Genomic DNA, 12,527 nt, shown 5'->3' with positions numbered 1-12,527 from the left:
GGATGAGTTGCAGAGGGTGTAGAGTAGAAGCAGGCAGATTGAGAAAGAGGCTGTTGCCGTAGTCCAACCTAGAGAGAACTAGAGCTCTGGAGACAGTGAGCTACTGGGGGAAGGAGATGAAAGGAAGAATACCTCTGAGGAGATGCAGCTGGTAGTGTGACTTCTTAGCGACGACAGAGATGTGAGGAGAGAAGGAGAGAGTGGAGTCAAAGAGTTTTTAGACTCACAGGTGGGAGAAGGAAGAGGGCCAAGAGAGGCCGCCAGAAAGTGACAGGAGAGAGGGAGTGGGTGTGCCGATGAGGAGAATCTCAGTCTTACTGGCATTAAGGCAGAGATCCTTTGTGTCACACCACTCCTGGATAGCGGACAGATAGTCAGAGATGAGAGAAGGAAAAGAGGTGGCGGAAGGGAGCCTGAAAATGAGCTGAGTGTCATCTGCATAGCACTGAAAGGAGGGCCAGAGAGTGGCAATGAGGTGGGCAAGAAGTGCCAGGTATTGGTTGAACAGCCAGTTAGAGAGGTTAGACCCCTGGGGAACACCACAAGTAGAGCTAGAGATAGAGGAGAGGAACAACGCAAGTTGGACCTGGGTGGGTCGATCAGAGAGGAAAGAGGTCAGCCAAGCCAGGGCCTGATCAGTGATACCCAGGTTATCACGGAAATGGTTGAGCAGGATGGCATGGTTGACCATGTCAAAGGCAGAAGAGAGATCAATTAAGATGAGGACACAGGGGGTATCGGAGTCAAGGTTGGAGAGTAGGTCTTCACGGATGTTCAGGAGAGTGGTTTACATGCTTCAGGCAGATCTGAAGCCAGACTGATTCTCTTGGAGACAACCAACCCTTTCAGTGTGAAGATTAAGCTGGGAGATGGCCAGCTTTTCCAGGAGTTTGTCCAGGAAAGGAGTGATGGAGATTGGGTGGTAGTTAGCAGGGCAGGAGGGGTCAGCTAAGGGTTTCTTAAGAAGAGGGTGCACAAGGGAGTGCTTCAGGGGAGAAGGGAAGACTACAGTGGCGAAGGAGTGGTTGCAGAAGTCAGCCAAAGCAGGAGCTAGGGTGTCAATGTGGTCCTTGATGGTTTTAGAGGAACAAAGGAGAACATTTTTCGATGAGAGTTTCATAGATCAGATTTGTCTAGAAATCTTGTCTGGGGAGAACAGGGTAAAGGCAGAGGAGGAGGGATGAGAGGTGGCCACAGAAGCGCGAGAGGAAGAGAGGGGAGTAGAGGTAGGAAAAGGAGAGGAAGAGAGAGAGGACAGTCTGTCCTGAGTTTTAGAGATGAAACGAGAATCCAGGGCCATGAAGAGGGTCTGGGAGAGGACAGGCGAGGTAGAGACTGCAGCAGGATTGGCCAGCTCCTTGCAGAGTTCGGCCGAGTTGTTGGATGCTGCAGAGACACGGGTTTGGATTAGGGCTCTCTGCTTGGTGCAGACAGAGAGCCGGTATTGCCTTTGGAGCAGGCGGAATGCCAGTTTGTCAGAGGATGCACAGGAAGGAAGCCATTTCCTCTCAGCCACCCTGCACTTGCATTTAAGGATGATGAGGTCTGAGTCAGACCAGGAATTACACTTGGCGTTGGTCTTCAAGTGGATCCTCATGACAGGGCAAGAACATCAAGCCCTGCAGATTGAGTCGGGCCAGAGGTGAAGATAGAGAGTGAGAGAGAGTTTCAGAGGTCCGGAAAGAGTCCGGAGGAAGGACATGAAGAATCCAGGTAGATGTTAAAGTCTCCAAGAAGGAGGAGTTGAGCGGTTGAGACCAGGAGGGAAGAGGAGATGTCCACCTACTCAGAGAGGAAGGAGGAGATCTGACCAGGTGGTGATAGATGATAACCACAGTAAAGGAATGGCTAGGGATAGAGAGAGCCTGCAGACGGGGCATTTGAAAGAGGAGTAGGAATGATAGAGGCAGGAATCCACTCAGGAAAGATCAGGTCTCCACGCCCTCCGGAACGATTGGACTTGGGTGCAGAGAAGATCTTGAAACCGTCTGAGAGGAGAGTGTCAAAGCTCGTGACAGAGCTGGCCATGAACCTTGTCTCAGTGAGACTGTGATACTGAGGACATCGAGGTCAAGTTCTTAGAGGAGGTGACAGATGTCAGATTGTTTGACAGCTAAGCGAGAGTTTAGAGTGGCAATATGGAGAAGGTTGCCATCCTTGAAAGACTTCCAGGGAGGGGTACAGATCAGAGGTATGCCCTGCAGAGGTGTGAAAGAAGCCCAAGGGGGGGCAGAAGAGGAAGGAGGACAGGGCAAGCTAGCCAAGGAGGAGACAGATGGAGGAGGCAAGGAAGCCATGGAGGGACGAGAGGGGACAGCAGGAGAAGAAAGGAAATTGATGAGGCGCAGGAAGCATCTAAGAAAGAGGAGAAGGTTGGCCTGAGGGCCTTGGACCAAGACGGTACCATTCAGGTAAACATTAATGATGACCTTAGAGGACTGGAAGGATGCAAGGAGAGCCTCCCACCACGTGCCATTATTAATGGGAGAAGAAGAGAAAGGAGAAAGCACAGAGACCATATGGAGAGTCCATAGGTCTGGCGAGGGAACGAGGATGCTAGTGAGGGTTTGCCTGGAGGAAGCACTGGTATAGGTGTCAGTGATATGTAGGCCTGTGTTGGAGACCAGGATGTCCTTTTTTAAACTTCTTCCTACCAGATTTAGTGAGGAGAGCAGGATAGTCAATAGAGAAGCAGTTAGAAATGATAGGGGAGACAGAGAGCACTAAAGAGTAGGTAGGGAGAGGAGAGAAGAGGAAGGGGATGGGAGGCGGGGAGAACACTAGGCAAGGACACAGGGAGGGGTACAAGCAGACGAGACACAGAGAGACAAGACAATAGTAGACAATTGGACAAGACGACACAAGCTCAGACAATGGTAGAAACATTTGCTAGATGAATGCTTTGCTAAGAAGGCAAAACCCCAGAGCGGCACTACTTTCACAATGTAGTTTAAATGCTGGAGAAAACACACCTAAGTCTAGGCACCAGGATCCCATTGCTGTGGTGGACATCTCAGCAGCAGAGGTACAGAGGTACAGAGTGGTGGTGGTGACGTTACCACACAGGGGTCCCAAGGCACGGAGACCTCATTGATGTGTCAGGGTTGATGGAGGAGAAGAAAGAGGAGGCCACTGTATGCCTGTCTACAGTGTCAGGTGGGGCTACTGAGGGGGTGCAAGCTGCACACCTGGCCCTGATACAGGAGACTGTGTAGTCCACCGTGGAGGGGCCAGCCCAATCTCCTGTCCCAGGGCAATATACTGCAGCACTACCCACCTTCACCAAAAACTTTAACCAGACAGACCCTGCACTTCCAGCCAATGAGGCCACCTGAGATTCAGTGCTGCCACTGGTGGGTGGCTTGAGGTGACAGGCATTTACCAGTGATGCTGTGCATGCAACTCATGAGATGCTTGTAGAGCGTCCTGGGCAGATAGGCCACCTACTGTCCCAACTGGCAACAGCACTGCGTTCTGGTGGCCTCTCTGGACAGGCCACTGCAATGGCACCTCATCCTCATCTGTGCCCCAGGCAACCCCAACAGAGGCTTCCAGGACAGCTACCACCAGGACCTCCTGTGCCCCTACCCCACCATTGGACAGTCCGGATGTGCCTGTGTCCCTGGTGAAGGTGGAAGTATGCTCCGTGGCAGATGAGCTGGTCACCAAGCCTGCCCAGGAACCTACAGGGGAACTGGCTCTGTAGGAACACTGGGCAATCGATGGCAGTGCAGGTTCTTAGTCCTCCGATGCAGACTGTCGTGGCTGCCATGCAGCAGGAGATGTTGTTGGTGAGGAGGCAAATCCTGAATGGCATTGCGAGCAAGAGAAGGCTAGGAGGTGCGCACATGGTGCAAGTGAGGTTCTATGGTGCCTGCAGGCACTGGTATCGTCACAGGTGGATGTTGGGAAGTAGCAGGACAAAGAGAGACAGTGGGCACATGAGGTGGCAATTGCCAGGGCCAGGGCCGAGGTTGCAGTGAGGTTGATGCGGACACAGGCTGCCATCCGGAAGGATTCTTGCAGGGCCGCTGAGGAGATTGAGTCTAGGATGATAGTAGCCCTGCAAGTCTTTCGGGAAACAATAGAGGCCCACCAGAAAGAGACAGATGTGGATTGGGTATCAGCCTTGGCTGAGGCATTGCCCGAGATTATCATGGACATCCCGCAGACTCTTGTATATAGTTCATTAGTTGTAGCTTTCCTTTTGTTTTATTTATTTTGTCAAGGACTATTATTTTGTTTCCATTACTGTACATAGTTTTGTATTAATACATTTATATTTGATTATTCAACACCACCATGTGCCGTCTCTTTGTGCCATGTGCAACATGTCTTGGCTTGCTGGTGTATGCCGGCTTTTGTGCTTCTTTGTTCATATGCACCTTTTGTTTGAACATGACCTCGAAATCAGTATATCCTATGACTGTCATGTGGGTTTAGGGCACTCTCTGTGGGTCACATTGGTACTGGCCTATCTGCTGGGGGGCATGTGTGCATGCTTCAGCTGAGTGTGATGTTTAGTATGATGCCTTTATGGCCAATGTACATATGTGGACAATGGTAGATCTGGGCAGATGACATGTTCCGAGCTACACATGCTTTGTCTTTGTCATACACATCTGTTGCTTGGCTACTTCCTTGTGTGTGTGGGGGTGTCAAATATGTATACTGTGTTTAGCGTGGCACTTCTTTGTAAATGTTTTCATGGGTGTTGAATCAGGTTGGGGTTATTTGAGACGGGCATATGGCATTACTTTGATTGACTTGCCCATATAGCCATGTGGACAATTGTTTCTCAAGTAGGGAAGGGACCATTGCAACAGTGGAGGTAGCAATGGATGGTTGCCTAATGGTATTCCTTGTACAGAGGCATTGCATGTTTGCTGGTGTTGTATCAGTGTTGGTTGAGTATGTTTTGGATTGTGTGTCTACTGGGGGTGATGTTGGGAGACATTTGCAGATGATCAGGATATTTTACGATGTTGTGTCTCTTATTGACAATGGGCACTAATTTGTTTAGGTGTCTGGCCAGATGTTCTACAGAGCAGGAATATTTGATCTATCTGGTGAGAGCTCATTCACCTCTGCCCATTCACTTCTCCAGATTCCAGTTTATTGTATGTTGTGTTCCTTTATGCTACCACATCTGTTTAGGTGGCTCTTGTCCATGTGGATTGGCTCAAACTTCCAAAACAGGTATATCTTATTGGCATTAGGGGATGATGAGCAGGGATCTGGTCTCACTCTAATTCACTGGGCTACCCACTTCACATGTGAACTATGTTACCTAAGGGTCAAGAGACCAAAGTTTAGCTGCAGTAACAGTATGGTTGGCAGTTGTTTTGCAGCTGAGTATGATCCAAGGGGAAGCCATGGAAGAGGAGACTGTCCTGGATTTACCAGCACTGCTTCCAAGTGATCATGTTGGTGGAAGATGTCTGCCAGGTGTTGTTCATGGAAGACACATGTCAGAGTTGTTGAGGAAGGTTAAATACTCCACTGTGAACTGGGCCATGGGTGTTCAAGATGCATAGCAGGCAAGTGTTGTTGCTGTTACAATGATTGTAAGGCTAACGCCACACGTGTACTGATCAAGGCCCACAAGCCTGTTTGTCACCTTGTAGGGACAGTTTATTGGAGTGGGTTTCCATTACTGATGGATATGTCACTTTATCCTTTTCCCAACCGATCATGGGGTTGTGCCAGCATATGTTTTTTTCTGTTCAGCAGCCAACAAGATCTTTCATCTGTGGGAGTCCCATTGTTGTGTCCATATGTACAAGGGTTATGGGAGGGGACATGCAGTGAGCTTTTTTCAGGCTACTGTTGTGGAGTGTATGTGGTCTACTCAGGTTGACATGGGATTCATCATGGACATCTGCAAGCAAGATGGTTCAATGTATATTCAGTCAGACATTTCACATTTCATCCAACTTTTGGTGTCAGCACTGTGTACTGAAAGGGTAAGAGTAGGCATTGGGGTGATATGTATTTGGGTGCATTATTGTGATGTGGCACCTTGATTGGGAAAGTACTGTGTCAGAGACGTGTGGGCATAGAGTGATGCAGATTTGGGGGTACAGTTTAGTCGGGGTACTAGGACAAGGGTGGGCTTGTGGGTTTGTCCTCAATGTAGGGGGTTGGGGCACCGATTTGTGGAGACACTGGGATGAGGTTGGACTTGTGGGTTTGGTCTTAATGTAGAGGGCTGAAGCGCAGATTAGTGGAGCTACTGGGACGAAGGTGGACTTGTGGGTATGCCCTTGATGTAGGGGTTTGGGGCCCATATTAGTAGAGGTACTGGGACGAGGGCAGACTTGTTGGTGCTGCCTTAATGTAGGGCATTGGGGTGTAAATAAGTGGAGGTACAGGTGTGAGGATTTGTCAGTTGCAGGAGAGGAGTTGAAGTAACAGTGATTGTTGATAAGTTATCCTTGATTACTTATTTCTCATTAGTCCGGTGCAAAAGTTGTTCGACATCGCAATGTTCTGTTTGCCATGGGGGCCTATTGTGGGCATGCCTGACACTACTAATTTTTCTTTGTGCTGCTGGTTTCTCTGGGTGATTTTGATTCCATGTTCTTGCTTGTGCTAGTGACTTAGCACAGACCTAGCACTTTTTTTGTAAATTAGGCATGTTTTTCCACTTCTCAAAATTGCGAGTTTTGTTACTAAAATATTCAATTCCTGCTTGCTTCCGTCTGCAGTTAGTTAAGCAGTACTCTCCATGGATTCCAATGGTACTCTAAGATAGAGAGCAGTTTATGGGTCAGCATGACTCTGATTCACGCAGGACCTTCACGTCACAGCATTCTTACTGCATGCAGTAATGGAAAAGGAGTTTGTATTTCATCACCACATTCATAAAGAGGCCCTTGTAAGAAACACTGATTACTCATTATTTGTAGGATTTTTTCCACAATTTGGAAAGAGGCATATCTGAAACAGAAGTGGCATTTTAAATTCGAATTTCACACACTTCAAAAAGAAACAAAAATGTCATGCCAATAGACCTGGTATTGAAATGTGTTTGTCACCTAATTGTCAGGACATCTTAAACCTACTTTTCTAAATCATGCATTCATCTATCTGAGGTGTTTAAATTACACATATTAAGGTTAACAGTAACCAGCCTTCAGAAGCGCAGGGTGGCAACCTCCTTTCAGAATGTGCTGCATTGATTTATTATTATTAATACAGGCATCCGGCAGAATATGGATGACACCGCAATCATATCTTAACAACAGCGAAGATATTTTATAAATGTTTCCACAGAAACTTCTCTCCTGAACACCTGTGAAGATTTGCTCCCAAATCTTGACTCTAATCTCCCTTCTGTCCTCATACTCTTGATCTATCCTTTGCTTTTGACACAGTCAACCATGCCATCCTGCTCAATCCTCTCCGGGCAACATTGATATTACTGAGTAGGCCCTGGCCTGGTTGACCTCCTTTCTCACCGACTGACCCTCTCTTCTCACTCTCTCTCTACTTGTGGTGTTCCCCAGGGGTCTAACCTTTCTCGCTGGCTCTTCAATCACTACCTGGCACCTCTTGCCCACTCCATCGCTACTTTCTGCTCCAAATTTCAATGTTATGTGGATGACACTCAGCTCTCTTTCCGGCTCCCCTCAGCCACCTTGACTTCTTCTCTCATACCAGACTGTCTGACCACAATTCAGGAATGGTGTGCCTCCAATGATCTCTGCCTTAATGCCAGTAATACTGAGCTCCTCCTCACTGGGACACCCACTCCCTCCGTTCCTCTCTCTCTCTGGCCACCCAGACTGAGCCCTGCTCCTTCCAGGGAGGCTAAGAACCTTGGTGTCATCTTTGAGTCCACCCTCTCCTTCTCTCTCACATCTCTGACTTCTGTAAAAAGTCAAACCCTCAGCTGTACCTCCTCAGAGGTATTCTTCCTTTTCTCACTTTCCGCCGAGAAGCTCACTGTCTCCAGAGCTCTGGTCCTCTCTAGGCTGGACTATTGCAACAACCTCTTTCTAAATCTTCCTGCCTCTACTCTTTGACCTTTACAACCTATCCAGAATATGACTGCGAGACTTGTCCTTGGCCTCAAGCCCAGGCATCATAACTCTCTAGCTCTGATATCTCTTCACTGGCTCCCTGTGGCTGCAAGGATGAACTTCAAGATGCTCTGCATTGTCCACAAGGCTTTCTGGGACCGCTCTACTTCCAACTTTCTCTTTCAAAACATCTTCCTTCTTGAGCTCTCTGCTCATCCACCTCCAACTCTCTGAGGGCCAGATGCTTCTCCAAGCAGAGAGTTTGGGAAGATCTTTCTCCTCGCCTGGGGCCTCCCTCTGGAACAGCCTCCCTGCCTCTCTCAGTTTTGAGCAGAACCACCTCTGGTTCTGGAAGCAACTCAAGACCTTCCTTTTTGCTTCGGCTTTCTCTCTTCCTCTCCCCTGCTTATGCACTTGACTGCTCTGTGCACGGGTCACCTGGTCACCCTCTGAACTCTGGCCCAGGCCCCTGCATGTCCAGTTGTCCTTGAACTGCCTCTGGGCTCCCCAGCACTTAATGGTCTGTGTCTGAAACCCTACATTCCCTTCTCTCTGCACTTATGAGCCACCCGCTGGCTACACTTGTGAGTTAACTGCACTTCCCCCTTCCACTCCCCCCTGGCACTTTTCCCCTTTCCTCTTCCCTGCACTTCCATGATCTGAATGACATAAGGCCTAGTAAGATTGTTATTTTGTCCTCCCTTGTTTCCCCTCCTTATCTTGTCACACCTAGAAACACATGTGTACAGGTGCATTATAAATGCCATATAATATCACATCATATCATGAGATATAAATTATGTGGCCCCCTCATCAAGGACTCCAGTGTTGTTTAAGAGAAAGGTGGGGACATTAACTATCCTTACCCACCCGTTTCTGTTCTCCTATTGCAATGTTGGTACCAGAGAAAAGGTCTGAGCAGGTTGAACTGCCATTTCTGTAGTGTAAAATGTACAGACACAAATGTTTGCCCCGCTCCCTTTAGAACAAGGGAGATCCTTCATTTGCAGAAATGAGTTCCCCATATAAATTGGAATACTCCCATTTCAAAAGCATGCCGTTGGGAAAAGAAGTACAATTAGATCTGCTGAATGTCTGCTGCCAAGGAGGTGGTTTTTAAATGGAAGGCTGGTGTATGAGTGTTGACTGGGGTCCATCTCCCCTTCATTTCAGTACCCTCCAGCTCCCACATGACTTTGCACCATGTAACATGTGTCTTTTCTGACAGTCAATTTTTTCCTTAATGCAACGGCAGTTGCAATGCAAGGTCTTTGTATTTGCATATAATCTTCACATAGAAATGTAAAGCTTCCTGCACCCAGTCATCCTGTACAGTCCTGTGCATGGCCCATTGTGCATTTCAAAACAGCCCCAACATAGAGCGCTAGTGGCATTGCAATCTTCATTATGCCCGAAGGCCATTACAAATGGAACCCTGTGTGACACAAAGATGATCTTCCTCTCTGGGAGGAAATGCCATCTTGCACTGCAAAGAAATGGCTTTTTTATGTTTTATTGAATAATAAAATGATGTGGGTAATTTCAGCACAGAAAGGATAATCAGGTGATAGGTTTCCCTTTCAACAGCTCCATGCCAAAGCATAGTATGTATCTGTGACCTGCCCCATCAGTATCCAGAGTCACAAGGCCTGCTTTACCCGTGGCACTGAGCAGGTCCACAGGTCACAGATGCCCAAGTGACAGCAACAGTGATAGAAAAGTGCACAGGGCTCGTATTTAAGATATGCACCCCATGTACCCAAACAATGATGATCATAAGTAGCCAATGACGGTGGAAGGATAATCTCTAAAATAAAGCTATGCCTTAGTTAGGCATAGTGCATGGTAATGCATATGATCATGACTGCCACATTCCAATTGATATTGCATGTGCAACAGCCCCTGTCAGCTAGCTCTGGTGCGGAAGGTGATCTGTGTCATGGTCAACTGAGAGTAGCCCACCAAATGGCAGGACAGGGACCTGGAGGACTGATCCTCCTATTTGAACACTTTATGATAACACCCTTCACCTGAGACAGCCACATGGCAGACAGCTGTCCTGGGCCAGGGTATCGAAGGAGCACACCCATCAAAAAATCATAGCTTCACACCAGGGTGCTACATCTCTATCTCTAAACGTCTTTTTTCAGTGAGAAAAGAAGGGTGTGGAATTATGATAGGCAGGAGTGCTCTGGTCAATGGAAGAAGATTTCCCATCTAAATTGTCATTGTCCCTCTCTCTCTTTCCTGTCCCCTCCACTTCCCCTGAAGCAAATCACTTTGGGTGTGACATCCGAAGGAAAAAGTCCACTCCATTCAAGCACAGGGATTGGGATTAGATCACTAAATCAGGCTAGTGTAAAAAAGCTCCCATTCTAAGACATGCTCCAATATACATTAAAAAACTGTTCCATAGACAAATGGGCATTTTGCAGGAGACAAAAGAGATGTACTACCCCCAAACTGCTGGGAGAGCAGTTTGGAAGCAGTCCTGCAGTGGGCTGTCTGAAAAGTTCTCAACTCTGCCTCTGTTGAAAGTGAGCTTTATAGAAGCTTACCACAAATGAAAATATAATACACTAATACAATTTTAGACATGTCAAGCACATTGATTGGTAAAGTCTTTATGGATAATATACATTTCTCTTCCCTGACTGGGCAAACACATTTCTTGTCATTGAACACGCACCGCCCATTTTCTGGCATCAATCCAGAAAACTCAGTACCTTTTACTAACATCACTATGTGCTGACCAGCAGAATTAGCTGGAAAAAATATTGTTTCAACTAAATAGTGTGTGCACGGAAACAAAACAAAATGATGCACTGTATCTCAAGGTCAGAGCATACTAGGCCATTATCTCCCTGCACTGTGATTGGTGTCTATTCACTCACTATCTAGCCCCTTACTTCATGCCAGGTTTCATTGCAAAAAATACTCTTATGAGACACTGCTGAGACCGTATTTCCTTCCATTTTGTTTCTGTTTTACACTATATTTCAATGCCAGTATGTGCACCTGGCTTCTTCTGGGCAAGCCCCTCCTTCATGGGAACGTTCTTCTCTCATATTTCAACCTTGGCTTAGGCTCTGAGATACCATTTGAATTTCTGCACAGATTTAATATTTAATTAATTCAACATGTGCTCTCTGAAAGCCTTTAAGGAATTTATGCATCACAAAGGATGACTGCTGCTCCTATTTTTGACAATATGGCTTCTCATTACTGTTGCATTTCTATGTTAGTGAGCTGCATCCCTGTGCCGCCAGTGTTGCACTCAGCCCGCACACAGACCATGTCATGCTCTCCATGTATGAATGGTCTGTAAATGTAATGTTGTTCATGTCTAAATGCATCTTTTGACAACATGTCTGTGCTTCTTCATGGTGATTGTATATGTATATATGTTCCTATCATCTATCTGGTCATTCTTCTCAGTGAATAACGCTTCTCTTCTTTACAATATTGGACCGGGGGAGGGACAAGGACTCTGAGTGGCATTTTCATCTGTCCATCAACAAGTGGAGGGGCAGTAGCTATTCAACTGTCCATTAACACTAGTTTTAGTCCAATCATCTGAGAACTTTGGCCTTTAAAAGAAGGGGTCTTCCACCCCTGCTTCAGATTCACTCAGACCCTCTTGGATACTTTGAGCTGCAGATTGGCTTTGAAGATCTCACTTGATTTCCTTTGGGAAAGCTATACTTTCCAAAACCCTCAGCCTGAGGTAAAGAAGGAATCATCCAAGACAGAATGAAGATCTGTTTCCTTCCCACTCCCAGGCCACATCGGGAGTGACCTCTGCTGTGGATCAGGACCTACCACTCTGCACTGTAATCTCTGGAATCTCCTGAGGTGGGAGAGCAGTTCATGAATGGAACCATCCTAACCTCTAGTTCCCCTGAGTGGGCCTCACAGCAACCAGAGGACCATACCTACTGAAGCTCCCTGTTCTACTGCACCAAACTGGTCACTTCACGTCCACTGCCTCTGCAACAAGAGGGAAGTCGCCAGCACTGGTTGCTGCACTCCTCCACCATATCTAACTTGCTTGTACTTTCAACCAGCTTGAGAATGCAGCATGTCCTAGCTTAAGCTCCTCAACTGCTAGGCCCGAAGTGACTTCTCAACGTCGGGACCCAAACCGAATCACTGCAGAGTCACATGCTGACTCTAAATGAGGGTTACAATGATGGCTCAACCAAGATAGTTTATGAACTGCCACCTCATCAATCCAACATGTACTCACCCAACAACACCACTTCAATGACTGTCGTCCGCTGTCTTGAACCACTGCAGTGTCACTCTTCGATCCTTACCGGCAGCCAAAGCCCGACTCAACCTGGCCAACTGCAAGGCGTTTTTGGGACCGCCAACCTGCATCTGTGGGAGGCAGTTGAATACGTCATCTATAGCTTCTGCCCCTCCCATGCACCAATATCGCAAAGGTTAGAGACATTACTCATTGAGACAGCCATTCCACCCATATCCACCGCAGGT

The sequence above is a fragment of the Ambystoma mexicanum genome, chromosome 5q, assembly GCF_040938575.1.
Source record: "Ambystoma mexicanum isolate Mex_15411 chromosome 5q, UKY_AmexF1_1, whole genome shotgun sequence".
NCBI classification, from domain to species: Eukaryota; Metazoa; Chordata; class Amphibia; order Caudata; family Ambystomatidae; genus Ambystoma; species Ambystoma mexicanum.
The sequence above is the reverse complement of the archived record's forward strand: the minus strand, read 5'-3'. Positions refer to the sequence as shown.